Source organism: Zootoca vivipara, chromosome 4 (assembly GCF_965207765.1).
Source record: "Zootoca vivipara chromosome 4, rZooViv2.hap1.1, whole genome shotgun sequence".
Taxonomy (NCBI): Eukaryota; Metazoa; Chordata; class Lepidosauria; order Squamata; family Lacertidae; genus Zootoca; species Zootoca vivipara.
The window spans coordinates 50,752,298-50,772,038 of NC_142587.1; the positions used below are offsets into that span (position 1 = coordinate 50,752,298).

Here is a 19,741-nt window from a genome sequence, read left to right on the forward strand (position 1 = left end):
CGCACACACGTAGAAGTGTGCCTCGGGGAGCGACGAACTCAGGGAGCGACCGGCTCCCCGGAACCAATTGTGGTCGTAAAGGGAGCCTGTATTTGCAAAGAAGGGCAAGAGTTCAGGCAGGGAAGCACAGATAGCTCCAAGTGAGACTGGGCAAAGCTCAAGCTGGATGCAAAGCATCCCAAAGCAACCAACTGGAAGTATTACTCAAGCAGAGATCTGGAATCAACTAAGTTGAGGCTTCCTGTAAGGCTTGTTGCCCCTAACTCCACCATCTGCTGAGAAAATGGCTCCTCAAATGCTAACTTCAGCTGGACTAGAAATCATTATCTCTGTCAAATATCTGGAAGCAAAATACTGATAATCTAGAATGGAGGCAGGACTGACTCCTGGGGCTCTTCTCACATAAGACTATCTGGCATAGTAATTTCTTCTGAGGCCTATTGTGAAGATACATTGGCACTTAGCCTTTGCCCTCGTCAGTCCCTTTAATTCAGGGGCCCCCAACCTTTCTGGGCCTGAGGCACATCTGAAAATATAAAAAGTTGCTGTGGACACAACAAAATACCCATTTCACAGAAGAAAAACTGTTGCAAAACATCTACACCCCACTCCGAAATAAGCAGGCAACATCTCTCCTACAAGCAAGTGTCACACTCATCAAATAAAAGCAAAACGCAGGAAGCAAAAAATACCTCAATTTCTTAAAAAAAAATAGAAAAGGAAGCATGACAAGGACCAAGTGGGATGTCTGAGAGCTTTGTGTTGTCCATGGGCAACATGTTACTCACTTAGGAACCTCAGCAGCCTGACTAGGGCCTGCAATTTTCATAACGTGGTGTTGGCTTTGATAATGCAAGTGCTAAATGAAAAAAAGTAAATGTTAATATACACAACATACAAAACATGTATGAATTATGAGAAACACATAATATAAGGGAAACTGATTTTATTTTATACCAAAATAAAAACTTAGTTGGTCTTTAAGGTGCTACTGAAGGATTTTTTTTCTATTTTGCTTTGACTCAGACCAACACGGCTACCTACTTGTAACTAGAACTATGGAAGGCACCACATTGAGCCGCATGAAATGGAAGTCCATCAATTTATACCAAAATAAAAACTTAGTTGGTGCTACTGAAGGAATTTCTTTCTATTTTAATCACTGAGGTTATATACCATTCCTTTAAAGCTGAAGTGTGATATACTGTATATTCCTGCGTATAAGACTACTTTTTAACACAGGGAAATATTCTCAAAAGTCGGGGGTCGTCTTATACGCCAGGTCGTATTTCTTATACAGCGAGTATGTCCCAGACTCTATATTTTAACTGGAAAAGTTATAGGCCCAGTTGTCTTATACGCCGGAATATACGGTAGTCTCTATTTGGAAGCTCTGACTAATTTTGCTGCTATAAAAAGGCTACTATTAACTCCAAAAATTTCCTTCTTGTAACTCCATTAAGACACCTAGTAGTTTTGTTTAGCTAAGTTATAACCTCTTCCCAGAAACTGTTTTGGGGTTTGTTATTTGTTTACAAGTACATCATGGGTGAGTGAAATTGGGATCATTTCCTCAACATTTCCAACCAATATTGCTAACTACAAGGTATATAGTTGCTATTTTTGTGGTGCCATGTATATACAATATAAAATATTTGGGGAAAATTCTTTTATATTAATAAAAAGGGAGTTGCTGGATCCTTTACAAAAAATCTATTTCTACTGATCATATGAAAAGGTTTATACAGCCCCCCAGGTCTCCAGCAATTTTCAAGTGGTACACACCAGACGTTTTCAACCTTTTTGAGTCCACAACTCCCTTGACCAACCACATTCTTTCTGTGGCACCCCTGTGGGGCTCAGGAGCTCAGTTATGTCACCCCTTGCCTGCAGAGCTGGCTGCCTCTCACTCTTTTTAGAACACCCTCCCTTGCGGAATGTTCCCCCAGCCTCCTCTCCTTTCCTCTCCTCTCCCCTTGGGAGTCCCCTGGGCAGCTGCTGCTGCCGCCTCTGGTATCTGAGCTGCCCCAAAGAGAAGTGCTTTGTCACACTGTCCCACAGGGGCCTGAGAAGAGGATACCCCTTGCCTTAGTGCCCCAACGGAGACTGGCCAAAGGTGAATGTGAGGTCAGAACCTTAACTTGGGAGGCAGCAGCGGGCACTGCTAGGCCTGCATAGCAGAAAGGCTCCCCTTTGGCACCAGGCACTCAGCTCCCAGGCAGGCCTTGCACACAGCAAGCACAAGAAAGGCCAGAGCAGCACTTGCCTGCCTGCCCGGCCTCCCACTTGTCCATCCATTCTCAACAGCTAGCGCTGGTGGACTGGCTGGCTGGGCTCCCTTGCCCACTTGCTTGCTTACTCTGAGGCCGCTTCAGCTTCTGGCAACCAGCATCCCTTGGCCAGCCCGAGGCAGCATTCGCCTGGAGAGCTTGTAGCCAGGGCTACTGCAACAAACAGCTGTGGAAGCCTTTGGGAAGCAGAGAAGGCATCAGAGGAGGGAGGAAAGGAAAGAGGTATGGAGGCCAGTGCTGCCCACAGCATGCCTGACTATTATTCAAAGAGACCTTCCTTTCTGGAAACTGGGCTCACAACATATATTAGAGAGAGAAAGTTGATGCCAACTACATAGTGAGCCCCTGATCATTTTTCAAAAACTGCTTTGCACTGTGCCAGAATAAAGAGAAACCCATTTGCACTGAATCATTAGGGTGGGGTAAGAAGTAGGCTAAGAAAGGAAGTGAAGGGTGAATAGAGTCAATTGAAGCAGAAGGAAGGGAAAGCAGAGAAAGCAGCCCAGAGTGGACAGATAGAAGGATAAATCAGAGGAAGCAAACACTACGAACAGCTTACTTTAGTTTCAATCTCTCTGAATGAAGCAGGGATTCACTCCCCACTTTCCTAAATACAGCACCAGCCATTATTCCCATCCTCCCTTTCCACCAGATGTCTCTCTTTCTGCTCTTTCTCCTGAGCTCGGCACTGAATGTGGAGTCCCTATTTCACCCACAAATTCTACAAAAGGAGTCAGCTCAGCTTTCTGCTGCTGATTCTCAGGCTCTGTAGCCACACTGAAAGTGAGTCTGTTGGTTTGGAGATTCTCAGGGTATGATATTGATTTGGGGGAATAGCAACCAAAGTACAAAATATGGTCTAAGACGTGGGAAAGGAAGTAGTCCAGAAGAATGGGATGAAGTCAAGAAGGAGGTGTTTGAGAAGAGTGAGAAATGGGCAGAGAAGCATTGCACATTACCAAGAAGCTACAGAGGCAGAGAAGATATTGATTTGAAATTGTTAGCCGAATCTTATGCTGCAGGTCTTTCTCTATGTTCCATGCAATGGAAAATACAGGAGCCAATAGACACCAGAAACTTGAACTTGAAAACAGCCTGACCAATGAAAAAGACATTCCCTGAGGAAGGAAAAATCTGATAGCAGTATCAGATAAACTGATGTTACAGACTCTTGTGGATTTTGTTTGTCCTCATCTAAGCCTTTGGCTCAAATTAAATTATACCTTGTAAAACAGCAGAGGCAATGAACCCAATATGAAGGCTGAACACAATACAATGCCTTCGTCCAGTCAGAGAAGTATGGTGAAATGATGTGAAAGAAGCACCTACCAGGAAAAAGTCATGAGATGAACTAAAAACAAATGAAACTTTTAAGGAAAAAGTAAGGTACCTCCACTACCTAGGAAATTAAGAGTGCTTATTCTGGGGGAAGCTGAAAATAAGTTGCTCTCAAAAATTATTTCACAGCAACCCAACTTCATTCCTTTTCACCCAAGCTCCTGCTTACCTATGCTATATGACCTGCTGTTTTCCTTAACTGTTAATGAGCTCCCTTTCCCTGCTTTATATTTCTGCTACTGATACTAATAAGAAAATGGACACAATGATACAACAGCAGAGTCAGTTGCAATGGTCAACGTAACAAAAGCCAGTTGTGCACAGGAATTAAAGACAGAAAGAACTCCATCTGGAAATTATGCCATTCCAAAAAAGGAAGAAAATGCTTCCAGTTCTGTAGCTTTCAGACACCCAAGATCAAAATTAATGTTCTATATAGAAATAAATCTAGCTTAAACTATATATTACTTAAATATTGCTGTTATGTGGAAATATAGACAAATATACAGAGGAATCCTAGAGAAGAGTTTTTCAAAACCACTGGCTATGAAGCATCCCAAATAACAAACAATGTTATTTAAAATATTTATATTCCACCTTTTAAATATAAGATCCCTCAAGGCAGCTAGACATGAGAACATTCAGAATACAATCCTATGCACATTTACATGGAAGCAGCTTCCACTAAAAGCTTCTCTTCTGACTGCATACTATTTGATATTGCTAGTAGGTAGGGATCTCAGAATGTGAATAAGTGCATGATGGAAAGGAAGTCAATATAATAAAATGCACAATGTTTGCATATTTTATATGCCTTGATATGAATTTGCAGGACTTTTCTAGGTACAGAACTTTGCATTTTCACTTGAAAAACACGTGCACTACTGTCTGCAAGATTGAATGATTAAATTGCCATTACAAACTTTGCCAGCACAAGCAGGGAAGTATCATATCAGAGCTAATGCAGCCTTTAACTGCTTTGACAATTTTTAACCATTCCTTATAGTGCTAAAGTACAGTAATTTACACTACATACTCTGTTCCACTACTATTTTTACAAACAATGTATTTTACAAATTAGTTTTTACTAAGTTCTAAATTACAAAACACATATTCTTCAGGGTGGATAAAAGTTGGGACAATTTACAAAATAAAAATTCGATTAAAAAAAAGTTTAAATCAGTTTTAAAAGTTCTAAAATAACCATCTGTTGGCAGGTGAGGCGGATTACCATCTGCCATGTATAATCTAGTTGAGATCCCTGCATTGCAGGGGGTTGGAATTCCAACTCTACAATTCTATGAGGTCAACTGCATCCTGAGAGCTCTGGGACAAATAATAAAACTTTTGTGCCAGTCCTCTACCATTCAGTACTCCAAGTATTCCTCAACCATCACAAGGTGCAAATTTCCATATAAAATTTTAATAAATCTAGTTAAAAATTGATGTTTTCATTCTTTTAACTTTTGAAGCTATTTCTACCCCATAGGAAAACTGAGAAAACTGAAAAACAATGAACATAAAGTGCTCGGAGTCAAAGTGACCTTGCACAGCGCCCTTTAAATTCTTCAGTTACTCTTCATGTATATACTGTATATTCCTGCGTATAAGACTACTTTTTAACCCAGGAAAATCTTCTCAAAAGTCGGGGGTCGTCTTATACACCAGATCGTATTTCTTATATGGCGAGTATATCCCAAACTCTATATTTTAACTGGAAAACTTGGAGGTTGTCATATACACCCAGTCGTCTTATACACAGGAATATACGGTACATTCTTAGGATAAAACCTGTTTTTAATGATTTTTCTCACAAGAAACAGACAGGGTGAAAAAGCAAAATAGACAAATTACTTACCATATACATTACCGTATATGGTATTATGGGTCAATAGCACACCAAGGAATTACAAAATCCCTGTACAAACCTGAATTTATAAAATGCTTCTCTAATGGGAATGTCTCCTTTGGCCTACCCCCGATCCTAGCTATCATTTTGCTTACTGCTTACTAATTCAGCTTTTGGGTTCACTGCATCTGCATTTGATTGCAAACATCCTGCATCCTCAGCCCTGCAGGTAACCAGACACAGAAAACTGCCTTATACAAGTCATACCAATTGGTCCACCTTGCATAGTACTATCTACAGCACACTGGATGGTATTTCATTACCTGTTGTTGAGAGCAGACCCACTTAAATTAATGAACATAACTTGCTGCCATGGACCAATGTGCAATGCACAAGGAAGATAACTGTGCAGAAGTGAAGGGGTAGAGACCCATCCTCCCTGGAATTCATCGAGTGGCCAAAGCACTTGAAAACAATTGGTTGTTGCGAGGTGGGGCTTCCTTGTGGTGCTCACTCTGCACAGCAGCTTTTTCCAAATAATTTAATTATCTTTAAATTTGAGATAAAACCATATCTAATACATTTAGCAGGATTGTTTGGTGTATGTGAACTTTTCTTCTGCTACTTGCGTTACATACAAATGCAGGACAGGGTGTGGATGAAATGAAACAAATTAGGTCAGCTACTTAAGAGGGGGCCTTTTCAGTAATGATACTCCACCTACCTTTAAGTTTCAAAAATGCCTAGCAAATCTATACACTTCAACAGCATACAAGGAAGAAGGAAGGAAAACAATATAACTGAATTAATATTAAAAGTAAACATACACACAAAACGCAAATTTGGGTCATTTTGTTCACAATCCCTGGAAATTATTAGTAGTAGTACTGGAATTGGGGGTAGTACGGTAACATTCCCTCCCCCCAGCTTAATTATTTTATTTTATTACATATAACAATACAAATCCCCTTTTGAAATAACATTTATTTATTTAAAAAAAATTATACTGCTTGTAAACATCTAAACGGTTTACAAGAAATATTAAAATTAACAGAAAAACAGTTAATTAAAATTAATAGTTAAAAATATTAAAAGATGTAAATGTTTTATTATAATAATGGTAGTTAGCATTGCTAATAGAAGCAGTTGCATATCTGTATTTTTTTATTCTTTTTGTCAATCAGGAGATTTACAATAGCATTACAGTGGTACCTCGGTTTATGAACACAATTGGTTCCGGAAGTCTGTTCATAAACTGAAGCGAACTTTCCCATTGAAAGTAATAGAAAGTGAATTAATCCGTTCCAGACGGTCCGCGGAGTAAGCGTTCATAAACTGAAGCAAACTTTCCCATTGAAAGTAATGGAAAATGGATTAATCCGTTCCAGATGGGTCCGCGGAGTACTTAAACTGAAGCGTTCATAAACTGAAGCATGGGTGTAATTGGTTCCGGAAGTCTGTTCATAAACTGAAGCGTTCATAAACTGAAGCAAACTTTCCCATTGAAAATAATGGAAAATGAATTAATCCGTTCCAGATGGGTCCGCGGCGTTCATAAACCGAAAATTCATAAACCGAGGTGTTCATAAACCGAGGTTCCACTGTACTCTCAAATAGTGAAGCTAACTTGGACAACTGAGGTTTTGTGTGCCCTGGCCTTGAGAAATAGGAACTGGAAAAAGGAGGGAATTAGAAACAGAATATCACCTGTCTCTGTGGTCCTTCCCTTGCCAGCATGTGATACAATTGTTGCACAATGTAGATTTGTTGCATCTGGAGGACACCACATTTGCTACCTCTGATGTATAGCCAGTATTATAACTTGCCAAAACCCCTCTCGAATTTTGGGATACCAAGGGTTTAAAAGAATAGTTCTTATTTATATATAACAATAAGAAACATTTTGCTAACAATCAGCCCTACTGGGCAATTTTAAAAAAACTGATCTAATGAAGCAGATTTAAGTGCCTGTAAGGGCACATGTATTGCCACAACTCTGCACTGTGCTCATGAGCCCCTTAACTAATTAATAACCAAAATTCCATGAAATTAAAATGTCAATATGTTTCCAAGATTAGGACTTGAAAAACTACCAATAACTTCCAAGCCATAGTTCCAGGTTCTTATATAACAAATACTATTGCTTGCTTTAATTGATTATGTCAACATAATTTTTGAGGTTGCTGGCTGGGATTATTTTTAAGCCCCACATTGGACAAAAGATTTCTGCATGGCAGGGAGTTGGACTATATGACTCACATGATCCCTTCCAACTCAAAATTCTATGAAAAATACACTTTACACACTTATTTAGGCATCCACAAATCTATTCACCAGCTCTCCAAGGATGAGTGCTCCTTGCCCTCTAGTATGGACACTCAGAAGCCCCTAACCGACTCAAATTTGTGCTACAGTTTGGGAAAAGCTAAGACTCATGCTGTTTCTTAGCTGTTTATAACCTAACACAAGAAAGAAATATGCTTGATTTTCTCTAAGGCCATCTGCACATGCCAGAGGACTTTGCATGTGTAGAGGGGAGTTTAAGTAGTGAGGACTGAAAGAGCCTGGCTAGTAATAGAAGCAAATACTTCTGGGACACAGAACCTGTTGTTAGGACATCAAAACTGGACCATATGAATCTGCTGTGCATTGCACAAAAGTGAAATCCTATATATGTCTACTGAGAAGTAGACACCATTAAGTTCAATATAGTATGCAACTGTAGTCTTAAAGATTAATTCATTAATTTTAAAACTAACTTAATTACCACTGAATTTAACTTGGAATTTCAATTTTACTATTATAATACAATAAAGAGGGGTGATCAGTGTATCAATTATTTTGCAGTGCTTATCAGCAGGTTTCACAAACTGTTTTCATGGGAGAGCAGGTATAAGAGAAGAAGGAGCAAGGATTATCTAGTACATGTTTCTTTACCAAGACCTCTGTCAATCCCAAACTACTTTTTAAGCTTTGCACATGTTTAAGTATGAACTGACTTAGACCCTACAATCATCATCTGAGACCCTTCTGCAAGACGTCCGGAGGGCAACAACACAAGAATGGGCCTTTTCTACAGTTGCTCCCTGCTTATAATAAATAATAATAATAATAAATTTTATTTATACCCCGCCCTCCCCAGCCAAGGCCGGGCTCAGGGCGGTTAACATTAGATATAAAACAACTGATTAAAATACAACTTAAGAACAAGAATACATTAAATTAAAATTATAATTAAAATGCAGCCTCATACGGAAGAAAAAGGGAAAGGGGGGAGGGGATCAGGTTGGCTCCAGGCCAAATGCCAGGCGGAACAGCTCTGTCTTACAGGCCCTAAGGAAAGAAATCAGGTCCTGCAGGGCCCTGGTCTCAAGAGACACAGCGTTCCACCAGGTCAGGGCCAGTGTTGAGAAGGCCCTGGTTCTAGTTGAGGCTAATCTAGAGGCTAATTTGTGATGATCTCCCCAGGGAGGCTCACCTGGTGCCTTAATTACATACCTTTAGGCACCAAACAAAAGAATTCCTCTTCTACCAAGCCTCTGGCTAATTAAACAATCTTAAAGTCTTTTAAACTGTCTGTGGGCTGTTGTTTTTGTTTGTTATTATTGTAAATGTTGTTGCTGTTATTATTTTTATATTGTAAACCACTCTGTGATCTTCAGATGAAAAGCGGTATAGAAATTTAATGTTTAATAATAAGCAGTAGAAGTAGCTGTTTTTTGTGATCTACCAATAGAAAAGGAAACCACTAAATTAGGTAAGCAGCACCACACAAGTACTTTTATATTCTGCACATAGTCATTAACATACAATTAGAATACATATTTTGAAAAAATAGTGTAATAGAGATCATCTACTTATTCAGTGGACTACTTTTTCTAATGAGCACCAATTAAAAATAACTGCTCCTTATATTTAAAAAGTCCAAATGTCTACTTCTGTTTCCATTTATGTGTTTATTTAATCTTAGAAAATTAAAGCTTGGTTAATACTGTCAAACTAATAGCAATAAATTTTGCTAAGAGTACTGAGCAGACATTCCTCAGAACCAAAATCATTTTTGAAGTTTTCTGAAATCAATCAACCCTTATCACTTCCACTGTTCTGGTCAAACACATTCTTTCACTTTCACTTTCTTTAGCACATATTGCAAAGACATTTAACAGGTTTTTTTAGTGTTGCAATTACCATTGAACCTGACCCTTTCAGTTTATGCTAGAGTTCCAATGGTGTCTCTAAGCACTACACTGGCATCAGAATTTAAATGGTAGCAAGAACTCCTTTCAGGAGCCAAAATTACTTCTATGCCCTAACTAATTTCTCATTCTCCAGTGCTGCAATCTACACACGTACTCAGTACATGCAGAAAGAAAGTGAAGACAGTACAGAAGAGGAATCATTACAAGACACAGAAGCAAAGTAAAAAAAAAGAACCCTCATGAATAGAATCAGATGTCACTTCAAGGGAAAAACGTGTGAATTCAATCATGACTAGAGTAAAGAATACAGCAGCAAAAAAAGGAGGAACTTAACTATTCACATCATGAAAATCTAATATCAGAAATGAAGACAATTCATCAAATGCTGCAATCCTACACACTTACTTGGAAGTAATCCCCCATGAAAATGGGACACTACAAGTAAACCTATATCATATCAGGCTTCAACACATGGATAAGTGAAAGACAGTAGAACTAGCCTTTTTGAAGCAGATTTAAATTTTTAAAAATTCACCACTGAGGTACTTTTAAGCAAGATGTTCTCTTAGCCAGCACACTTCTGGATAGCATAATATACAGATCAGCCTTACTAGCCAGGCAAATAAGAGATTGCTTTTTTGCTTGGCATGCACACTTTGCAAAAGATGTTATTTCATATGCACTGGAATGTAAAGAGAAATTATAACAATGAAGCAGTATTCCACCATTATTAGTTTTTGTTTTTTATGAGCAAAATGCAGATGGCGACAGCAGTCACGAAATTAAAAGACGCCTGCTTCTTGGGAGAAAAGCAATGACAAACCTAGACAGCATCTTAAAAAGCAGAGACATCACCTTGCCGACAAAGGTCCGTATAGTTAAAACTATGGTTTTCCCAGTAGTGATGTATGGAAGTGAGAGCTGGACCATAAAGAAGGCTGATCGCCGAAGAATTGATGCTTTTGAATTATGGTGTTGGAGGAGACTCTTGAGAGTCCCATGGACTGCAAGAAGATCAAACCTATCCATTCTTAAGGAAATCATCCCTGAGTGCTCACTGGAAGGACAGATCCTGAAGCTGAGGCTCCAATACTTTGGCCACCTCATGAGAAGAGAAGACTCCCTGGAAAAGACCCTGATGTTGGGAAAGATGGAGGGCACAAGGAGAAGGGGACAACAGAGGACGAGATGGTTGGACAGTGTTCTCGAAGCTACGAACATGAGTTTGACCAAACTGCGGGAGGCAGTGGAAGACAGGAGTGCCTGGCGTGCTATGGTCCATGGGGTCACGAAGAGTCGGACCCGACTAAACAACAACAACATGAGCAAAATATATATTACGCTGTGCTGTTGCGACATGTTATCTTTAAATGTGAATGCATGAGTTTGGACAGATACAAAAAGAAAATTTGCTGCTTCCTCTCTAAGCACTGACTTAACCTAAATGGTGAGGTTACTGTAGAAAACTACTTCAGTGTTTTATAAAACAATTTTAAAATGCAGTGTAATGGTACTTGGAATGTAGGAATAACTGAATATCATGATATTGGTAGCAGTGTTATAACTCTACTCCTGTGTCTTGGTTCAAAAGCTGAAAGGGGCAGTAAAAAAAAAGTCTGTGAGGGCAGTGGGTTGCCCCTCCCTAAATAATGGAACTTGCAAGGGTCAGAAGCAGCAATGGGATGGACTTCCAGGGGAGAAACATGGCAGACTCAATGTCTTCTGTCGGCAGGTTGCCGATGAAATAATTATATGGTGATTGATTATATCCAAGACATAAATATATAGAATTCACTCTGGAGATAAGAGTGAACAGGGGATTAACATCTGAGGCTCAGAAAAAAAGCTGTTTTCTATGTCTGGAGCCTGAGAAACTGTCTGGGATCTCGGATGGAGGTAAATGGCTTAGAGCGGAGGAATCAACATGCTGGCCAAAAGCCACGTAAGAGTCCTGAAAAAAAGTATTTTTAAAAAATGTTTCTCTGTTTGCCAGTTGAAATTTACATCAGGTGTGTGAGTTAATTGCTGGCTTTAAGAAGAGTCTATCATTAAAGAGCTGAAGACAGAAAAAAGTATGGTCTAATTATTTGAACCAAGAAAGTTTCAAACAATCATGAGAGTTCTGATGACTAAGAATCTTTATTTTTAATTCTGTTTTTCCAACAAAAGTGTTGCCTCAAAATCGAAAGTAATTTTGCCACTTCATATTTCCTCTGTGGGAAAGGAAAGTGTTTTGTTAAGAGATAATGCTGTGAAGATCATAAGGTGGAGACTAAATTGTTAAGATCAGTAACATTCAATGTAAGTTGTTTGACATTTCATTGACTGTTGGCATCCTTCAGCAATTGTTTGATGAGCAAATAAAAGTAAGTAGAGCTGAGACTGATGAAATGGGGAATAAAAGTGGACAAAAGGATGAAACCAAAAGTGGAATTAAAGATGACACAGGGATTTCAGAAAACAATATGGATGAAGGATTGCCAGAGCAGGGGGATAAAGTGGTAGAACTAGATCCAACATGGTGAAATGGAGAATTTCTTTATGCAGGTGTTTAGAAAAATGAAACAGCCAAATGACAGAGTTGTGGTGTTGCAAGAGTGGAATCAGGCCATGTATGAAGAAATGAAGAGACATCCTGAGCTGGGAGAGATAGAGCTTAGAGAGAAAGGACTCTGTGTACAACTTAAGAGTAAATTCAGAAGGAAAAAAAATCTATCAAACCTCTGGTGCTATTCTTGAAAAAAGAATGGAAGAAGCCTTTGCTAACTCCTTTGTCATGGGCAGATTGCCCTGATTAAAGATTTCCAGTTCCTGCTAACCTCTGTAGGGTGGAATATCAATCAATCCTGTTCTATATGTTCTGCCTCTTCCCTGCTCCACTGTATTAAGTACACCAAGGGAAGTGCTGCTTTAGGTACCACCACTAACAGTGTTATGGAATTCCCTTCCAACAGAAATCCATTAGGCCAACTCTATTAAAATGTTTGGATGTCTGATTAAAACTTTTTTTCTGCCAAGCTTCTGTCACCACAAAGGGTGTTGACATTAAAATTTTGCATTTGTTTTAAATTTTTCTGCTGGCTTTAATTATTAGGATTTTGCTGTTTAGCTTTTGATATGATTTTATATTATTACTTTGTAAGTTGCTTTGAAGGTCTTAGCAGAGGTTATGAGAAAGAGTTGTTTAAAAAAGGGGTATGCTGGTTGCTATCAAACCATGGTTTCAGACATCAGCAAGAAAAAGAGAAACATTAAGGTGTGCCACACCATAACTGCTTATTTCAGTCATTAATTGGCACAGATAAATTAGCCAATGTTTTTGACATGTAGAAGACACACCAAATAAATTCACTTTACCATAGAGAACACTCTAGTTTATGACAGAAATTCAATTTCCCCTTCTTCATATTGAAACTATTTCCTTTATATTAGCGTAAAACTAAAATGTACAAAGTAACTAATCTTTACTTGGCATATAAAACTACCGTATGTTATAGTATGTAACAGCTGTTTCAGTTATATACTGTAGTCAGAATACCCTACCCTGCTTTCCTTGTGAGATGTTGCAATCCTCTTTAAAACAAAACTACAGTCATACCTCGGTTTAAGTACGCTTCGGTTTGAGTACTTTCGGTTTAAGTACTCCGCGGACCCATCTGGAACGGATTAATCCACTTTCCATTACTTTCAATGGTAAAGTTTGCTTCAGGTTAAGTATGCTACAGGTTAAGTACAGACTTCCAGAACCAATTACACTCATACTTCGGGTTAAGTACGCTTCAGGTTGAGTACTCCGTGTACCCATCTGGAACGGATTGATCCACTTTCCATTACTTTCAATGGGAAAGTTTGCTTCAGGTTAAATACGCTTCAGTTTAAATACTCCGCGGACTGTCTGGAACGGATTAATCCACTTTCCATTACTTTCAATGGGAAAGTTCGCTTCAGGTTAAGTACAGACTTCCGGAACCAATTGTGTACTTAAACAGAGGTACCACTGTACAGTCAAACCTCGGTTTGTGACCGCCTCTGTTTGCAACCGCTTCAGTTTCCGACCACCGCGGACCCGGAAGTGTTTACATCCGGTTCCGCGGCACTCGGATGCGCAGAAGCGCTCTATCGGCGCTTTGCGCACGCGCAGAAACGAGGAGCCACGAACTCGGGGAGCAACCGGCTCCCCGGAACCAATTGTGGTCGTAAACGGAGGTATGACTGTATAATAAAACTCCTTGTGCAAACCGGAATCATGCCAAATCCATTTGGTGAATCAATGTACCTCCCTGCAGTCTAGCCAGGCATAGAAATTAAACAAGAACATACATGGGGCACAGGTTTTTAACACAGCAACCTTATTTTACCCTATCTTACATGGATAAAAATAGTTACCACAAGGTATAAAGGTAAAGGGACCCCTGACCATTAGGTCCAGTCGTGACCGACTCTGGGGTTGCGCGCTCATCTCGCATTATTGGCCGAGGGAGCCGGCGTATAGCTTCCAGGTCATGTGGCCAGCATGACAAAGCCGCTTCTGGCAAACCAGAGCAGCACATGGAAACGCCGTTTACCTTCCCGCTGTAGCGGTTCCTATTTATCTACTTGCATTTTGACGTGCTTTCGAACTGCTAGGTTGGCAGGAGCTGGGACCAAGCAACGGGAGCTCACCCCGTCACAGGGATTCGAACCGCCGACCTTCTGATCAGCAAGCCCTAGGCTCAGTGGTTTAACCACAGCGCCACCTGGGTCCCACATTTTATTAAATATTGATAATCCCAGATTAATGCTGTGGGTGTCTGAAAGCAGATATATTTACACAACAGTGAACCTCAAAAGTTTTGGAAGATTCAAATGCACAGAGACTTACCCCGAAGTAAGCAAACAGAGGAATCCTAATACAGTGGTACCTTGGTTCTCAAACGTAATCCATTCCGGAAGTCCATTCGACTTCTGAAACATTCGAAAACCAAGGCGCAGCTTCCAATTGGTGCAGGGGCCCTGAAAACAATAACCAACAGCTGCATCGGACATTCGGCTTCCGAAAAACATTCAAAAACCAGAACACTTACTTCCGGGTTTTTGCCGTTCAGGAGCCAATTTGTTCATCAACTAAGCCGTTTAAGAACCAAGGTTCCACTGTATATGAGATCAGAATGTAGGAGAAGTTAATATTAGTGAGTGAGTTGGGGGCGTCAGGGCTCAGCTATGCTAGAGAGCCGTTGCAACACCCAGACCAACAGGTGGAGGGGAGCAGGCAGCCCCTTCCAGCACCCGAATTAAGGCGCGCCACCAAACGTAAGGTCGGGGGGCATTTCGGGGTGCCCAAACTCTTATGCTGGGCACATAACAGGAAACGTCCACTCCCGGATTCTGCGAGTGACTGAGAGGTCATGTTTTCTGCTCTCTCTGCACTGCAAATACTATGCACAATAAAACTCTTAAAGACAGAGCGGACTCAGGCATCTTTACTCAAGAGTAGCCACAACAGCACCATTACACCTACCCATCTGACTAGGTTGCCGCAACCATTCTGGCAGTTTCCAACAAAGTATAAAGGAACACATTAAAGGATCAAACATTAAAAGCTTCCCGAAACACGGTTGCCTATATATGAAAGAATATCTGAAAATATTACATACAACTATTGTGTCAAGTAACAGTATCTGATATTAATCACCAGTTTACACCATCACCTAAATTCTAGATTAGATTTAGTAGATCCTACAGATTTAGGTTTAGGTGACAGGGAACAAGTTGCAGCAAAAGCTTATGGGCTTCCCTTTCCCTGCTTTTTTTATGTGCAAGAAGAAGAGTGAAAGCTTCCACTTTTACTCTAGAACTAACCACAATTCCATGTCACATTCAAATCTAGGGAACTGTGGCTTGTTCTGACCAAAGTTACTGAACAAACCAGGATATGAAATCACAATGTATTCTTAATTTATTTAAACTTTGGTTAAAACAAGGCATAATAACCCAAGCCCATGCATAATTTGGAACAGTGGTTTAATCTAAAATTGAAGCAGGAGCTTTCACTCTCTTTCTTGCATACACAGACAAGGAGGAGTGGTGAATGTATAAGCCCAGAGCTCATTACAGCTTACTTTTAATCACCCAAACATTGATTGCAAAGCATCTGAACCAGCATTACAAACTCAGATATGTAAGCTATTTGCCAAATGGCACCTTAAATCTAGGTTTCAGTTGCCACAATAGAATGTCTAGACACCTGGGGCGGTGGGGTGGGCAAGACTGCAAAACAATACAGTAAATTAATTGTGCACACCGTCAACGTTAATATATTTAACAATTCAGTTGCACATTTTACAAATTACAGGTCCCCCCCCAACACATGAATTAATACTGCAACTGTGAGGTGGGGGAGGGGAGGGGAGAGAGAGAGAGAAACGCCTCTAGAAATCTCCACTTTGTCGCAATTGGACCCATGCCAGTCACAAAACATGCCTGGGGCAGGGGTTCCCAACAAAATTTTCTCGAGGACCCCTCATCGAGCCGCTATTGTGACAAGGACCCCCATTAATTCCTAATCCTAAAATTAAAAAGTGAGAGCCAAATTAAGAGTCTTTTTATATTTTATATTTATACGTTTTTTACAGTTCTTCCTCTTCATCTGTAGGCCTTTGTCGTTTTAACGAACCACTTTTTAACCAACGGTCCATTTTTAACTACGCGAACTGTAGCTTCCACGAAAAACAACGCTTTGTTTACAAACACTGCTGTTTTGCAAAGAGGCAGCGCGCGCCAGGGAGGAGGGAGGGGAATGGAGAAGACAGGGTACCTGCGCAGTAGCGCACAAATGAAGCCGACGCGCGCAAAGCATCTTGGGGAGGTGAGCGTTAGTAAAATGTGCGCGCTGCCTCTTTGCAAAACAGTAGTGTTTGTAAAGCGCCACCTAACGGCATACAGCAGAACTACTGCCTCTATCTAATTCTAGTTTTGCGCTAGACTCTGCTTATGCAGGAAGCGGCCAAAACAAAAAATCTGTTATCATACGAAATATATTTAATATATTTTTTATTCTAATAGCATCTTGCGGACCCCTCTGGCATAGCTCGCGGACCCCTGGGGGTCCCCGGACCACCTGTTGGGAACCACTGGCCTGGGGAATTCTGAACACTGGTCTGAGCCAGACCATATATCGGTATCACCAGCTACAGAAAGATTCCCACAAAGAGCCTAAGTCCTGCTCTTTCCATGGGAAACTATAGGCCTCATAGAATCTTAAGAGTTGGTAGGGACTCAAGGGTCATCTAGTCCAGCCCCCTGCAATGCAGAAATCTCAGCTAAAGCATCCATGACAGATGATCATCCAACCTCTGCTTAAAAACCTCAAAGGAATAATAGTCCACCACCTCTCATGGGAGTCTGTTGCAATGCCGAACAGCTCTTATTGTCAGAAAGTTTTTTCAAATGTTTAGTCAGAATATCCCTTCTTGTAACTTGAAGACAATGCCTTGAGCTACCCTCAAGAGCAGGAGGTAATAAGCATGCTCCCTCTTCCATGTGACAGTCCTTAAGATATTTGAACATGACTATCATATCTCCTCTCAGTCTCCTCTTTTCCAGGCTAAACATACCCAGCTCCTTCACTTTCCTCATAAGGCTTTATTTCAGACCCTTGATCATCTTGGTTGCCCTCCTCTGCACATGTTCCAGCTTGTCAACATCCTTCTTAAGTTGTAGTGTCCAGAATTGGACACAGTATTCCAGGTGTCCTTATGCCAAAGTAGTTTTACTGGCTCTGCATCTTACTCCTATCCACTGTGAGTGACCGTGGCCCGATATAAACTTTCTCCTCTCATTAACAGACTCTGGCCTAATTCTCACCTAGGGAGTGTATCTGTATCTAGGCCATAGTACTTCACATAACGGAATGCTCCTCAATACTAAAGATTCCTTTCACAGAAAAACTGAACTATCAACATGCAAAGGGTTCTCGTGTATCAATGGAGGAGCAGGGTCATGTTGGTAGCTGCACCCTTAATATTTCATGACCAATATGTCTCCACCCCAAGCAGTGTTAGAAATTAGTCAGGCACCAGACAAGTTTTGCGGCTGGCACAAGTCCAATTGTGACCATGTAAAAATACACAGAGGAATTATACCAGAAAGATATGGAGGTCTCGTATACCCCAGGTAGTGTGGTTGCTGACCTTGAGCCAGACATCTTGGAGAGTGAAGTCAAATGGGCCTTAGAAAGCACTGCTAATAACAAGGCCAGTGGAAGTGATGATATTCCAGCTGAACTATTTAAAATTTTAAAAGATGATGCTGTTAAGGTGCTACACCCAATATGCCAGCAAGTTTGGAAAACTCAGCAATGGCCAGAGGATTGGAGAAGATCAGTCTACATCCCAATTCCAAAGAAGGGCAGTGCCAAAGAATGCTCCAACTACCGCACAATTGCCCTCATTTCACACGCTAGCAAGGTTATGCTTAAAATTTTACAAGGCAGGCTTAGGCAGTATGTGGACCGAGAACTCCCAGAAGTGCAAGCTGGATTTCGAAAGGGCAGAGGAACCAGAGACCAAATAGCAAACATGCGCTGGATTATGGAGAAAGCTAGAGAGTTCCAGAAAAACGTCTACTTCTGCTTCATTGACTATGCAAAAGCCTTTGACTGTGTCGACCACAGCAAACTATGGCAAGTTCTTAAAGAAATGGGAGTGCCTGATCACCTCATCTGTCTCCTGAGAAATCACTATGTGGGACAAGAAGCTACAGTTAGAACTGGATATGGAACAACGGATTGGTTCAAAATTGGGAAAGGAGTACGACAAGGTTGTATATTGTCTCCCTGCTTATTTAACTTATATGCAGAATTCATCATGCGAAAGGCTGGACTAGATGAATCCCAAGCAGGAATTAAGATTGCCGGAAGAAATATCAACAACCTCAGATATGCAGATGACACAACCTGGATGGCAGAAAGTGAGGAGGAATTAAAGAACCTTTTAATGAGGGTGAAAGAGGAGAGCGCAAAATATGGTCTGAAGCTCAACATCAAAAAAACCAAGATCATGGCCACTGGTCCCATCACCTCCTGGCAAATAGAAGGGGAAGAAATGGAGGCAGTGAGAGATTTTACTTTCTTGGGCTCCTTGATCACTGCAGATGGTGACAGCAGTCACGAAATTAAAAGACGCCTGCTTCTTGGGAGAAAAGCAATGACAAACCTAGACAGCATCTTAAAAAGCAGAGACATTACCTTGCCGACAAAGGTCCGTATAGTTAAAGCTATGGTTTTCCCAGTAGTGATGTATGGAAGTGAGAGCTGGACCATAAAGAAGGCTGATCGCCGAAGAATTGATGCTTTTGAATTATGGTGCTGGAGGAGACTCTTGAGAGTCCCATGGACTGCTAGAAGATCAAACCTATCCATTCTTAAGGAAATCAGCCCTGAGTGCTCCCTGGAAGGACAGATCGTGAAGCTGAGGCTCCAATACTTTGGCCACCTCATGAGAAGAGAAGAATCCTTGGAAAAGACCCTGATGTTGGGAAAGATTGAGGGCACTAGGAGAAGGGGACGACAGAGGACAAGATGGTTGGACAGTGTTCTCGAAGCTACGAACATGAGTTTGACCAAACTACGGGAGGCAGTGGAAGACAGGAGTGCCTGGCGTGCTATGGTCCATGGGGTCACGAAGAGTCGGACACGACTAAACGACTAAACAACAAAAAAATCTCTGGGTGACAGGCTGGTGACTAGGGAAAACAAAATGTCACTTAGAGAAGGATCTGAAATATTTTCCTTGAAGCCTGGGTTTGTTTTAGTCTAATTTTTTGATATTTTAAAATGTTGTAAACTGCTTTGAGATTTGTTCTTCAAAATATAAATCAGTGTAGAAATGAAATTAACAATACCGTAATGACAATAACAACACCCCATTGGGGGGAAAAATGGTGCCTATATATTCTATTGCGGTGACCATAACCCAGGTTTAAGGTGCCATTTGGCGATCAGATTATATATCTGAGTGTCTAACACTGACCCCAAGTGTCCATGCACTGAACACTTAAAGAGCAATACCTACACATGTGCTCACACT

The 19,741-nt window shown here is 40.7% G+C and overlaps 1 protein-coding gene across 2 annotated transcripts in view; it reads right to left on the reverse strand.

Annotated features, from left to right (window-relative positions):
• Positions 1 to 19,741, reverse strand: part of DYRK1A (dual specificity tyrosine phosphorylation regulated kinase 1A) — a 103,897-nt gene that overhangs the window by 74,570 nt on the left and 9,586 nt on the right. Inside the window, exon 1 of one of the 2 annotated variants that reach the window (XM_035116838.3) lies at positions 14,539 to 14,557. The exons of the other annotated variant lie outside the window; for it this stretch is intronic. The gene's annotated coding sequence lies outside the window, so the exon portion shown is untranslated. Of the gene's footprint in view, positions 1 to 14,538; positions 14,558 to 19,741 lie in introns of those variants that run through there. 2 annotated transcript variants of the gene reach the window in all.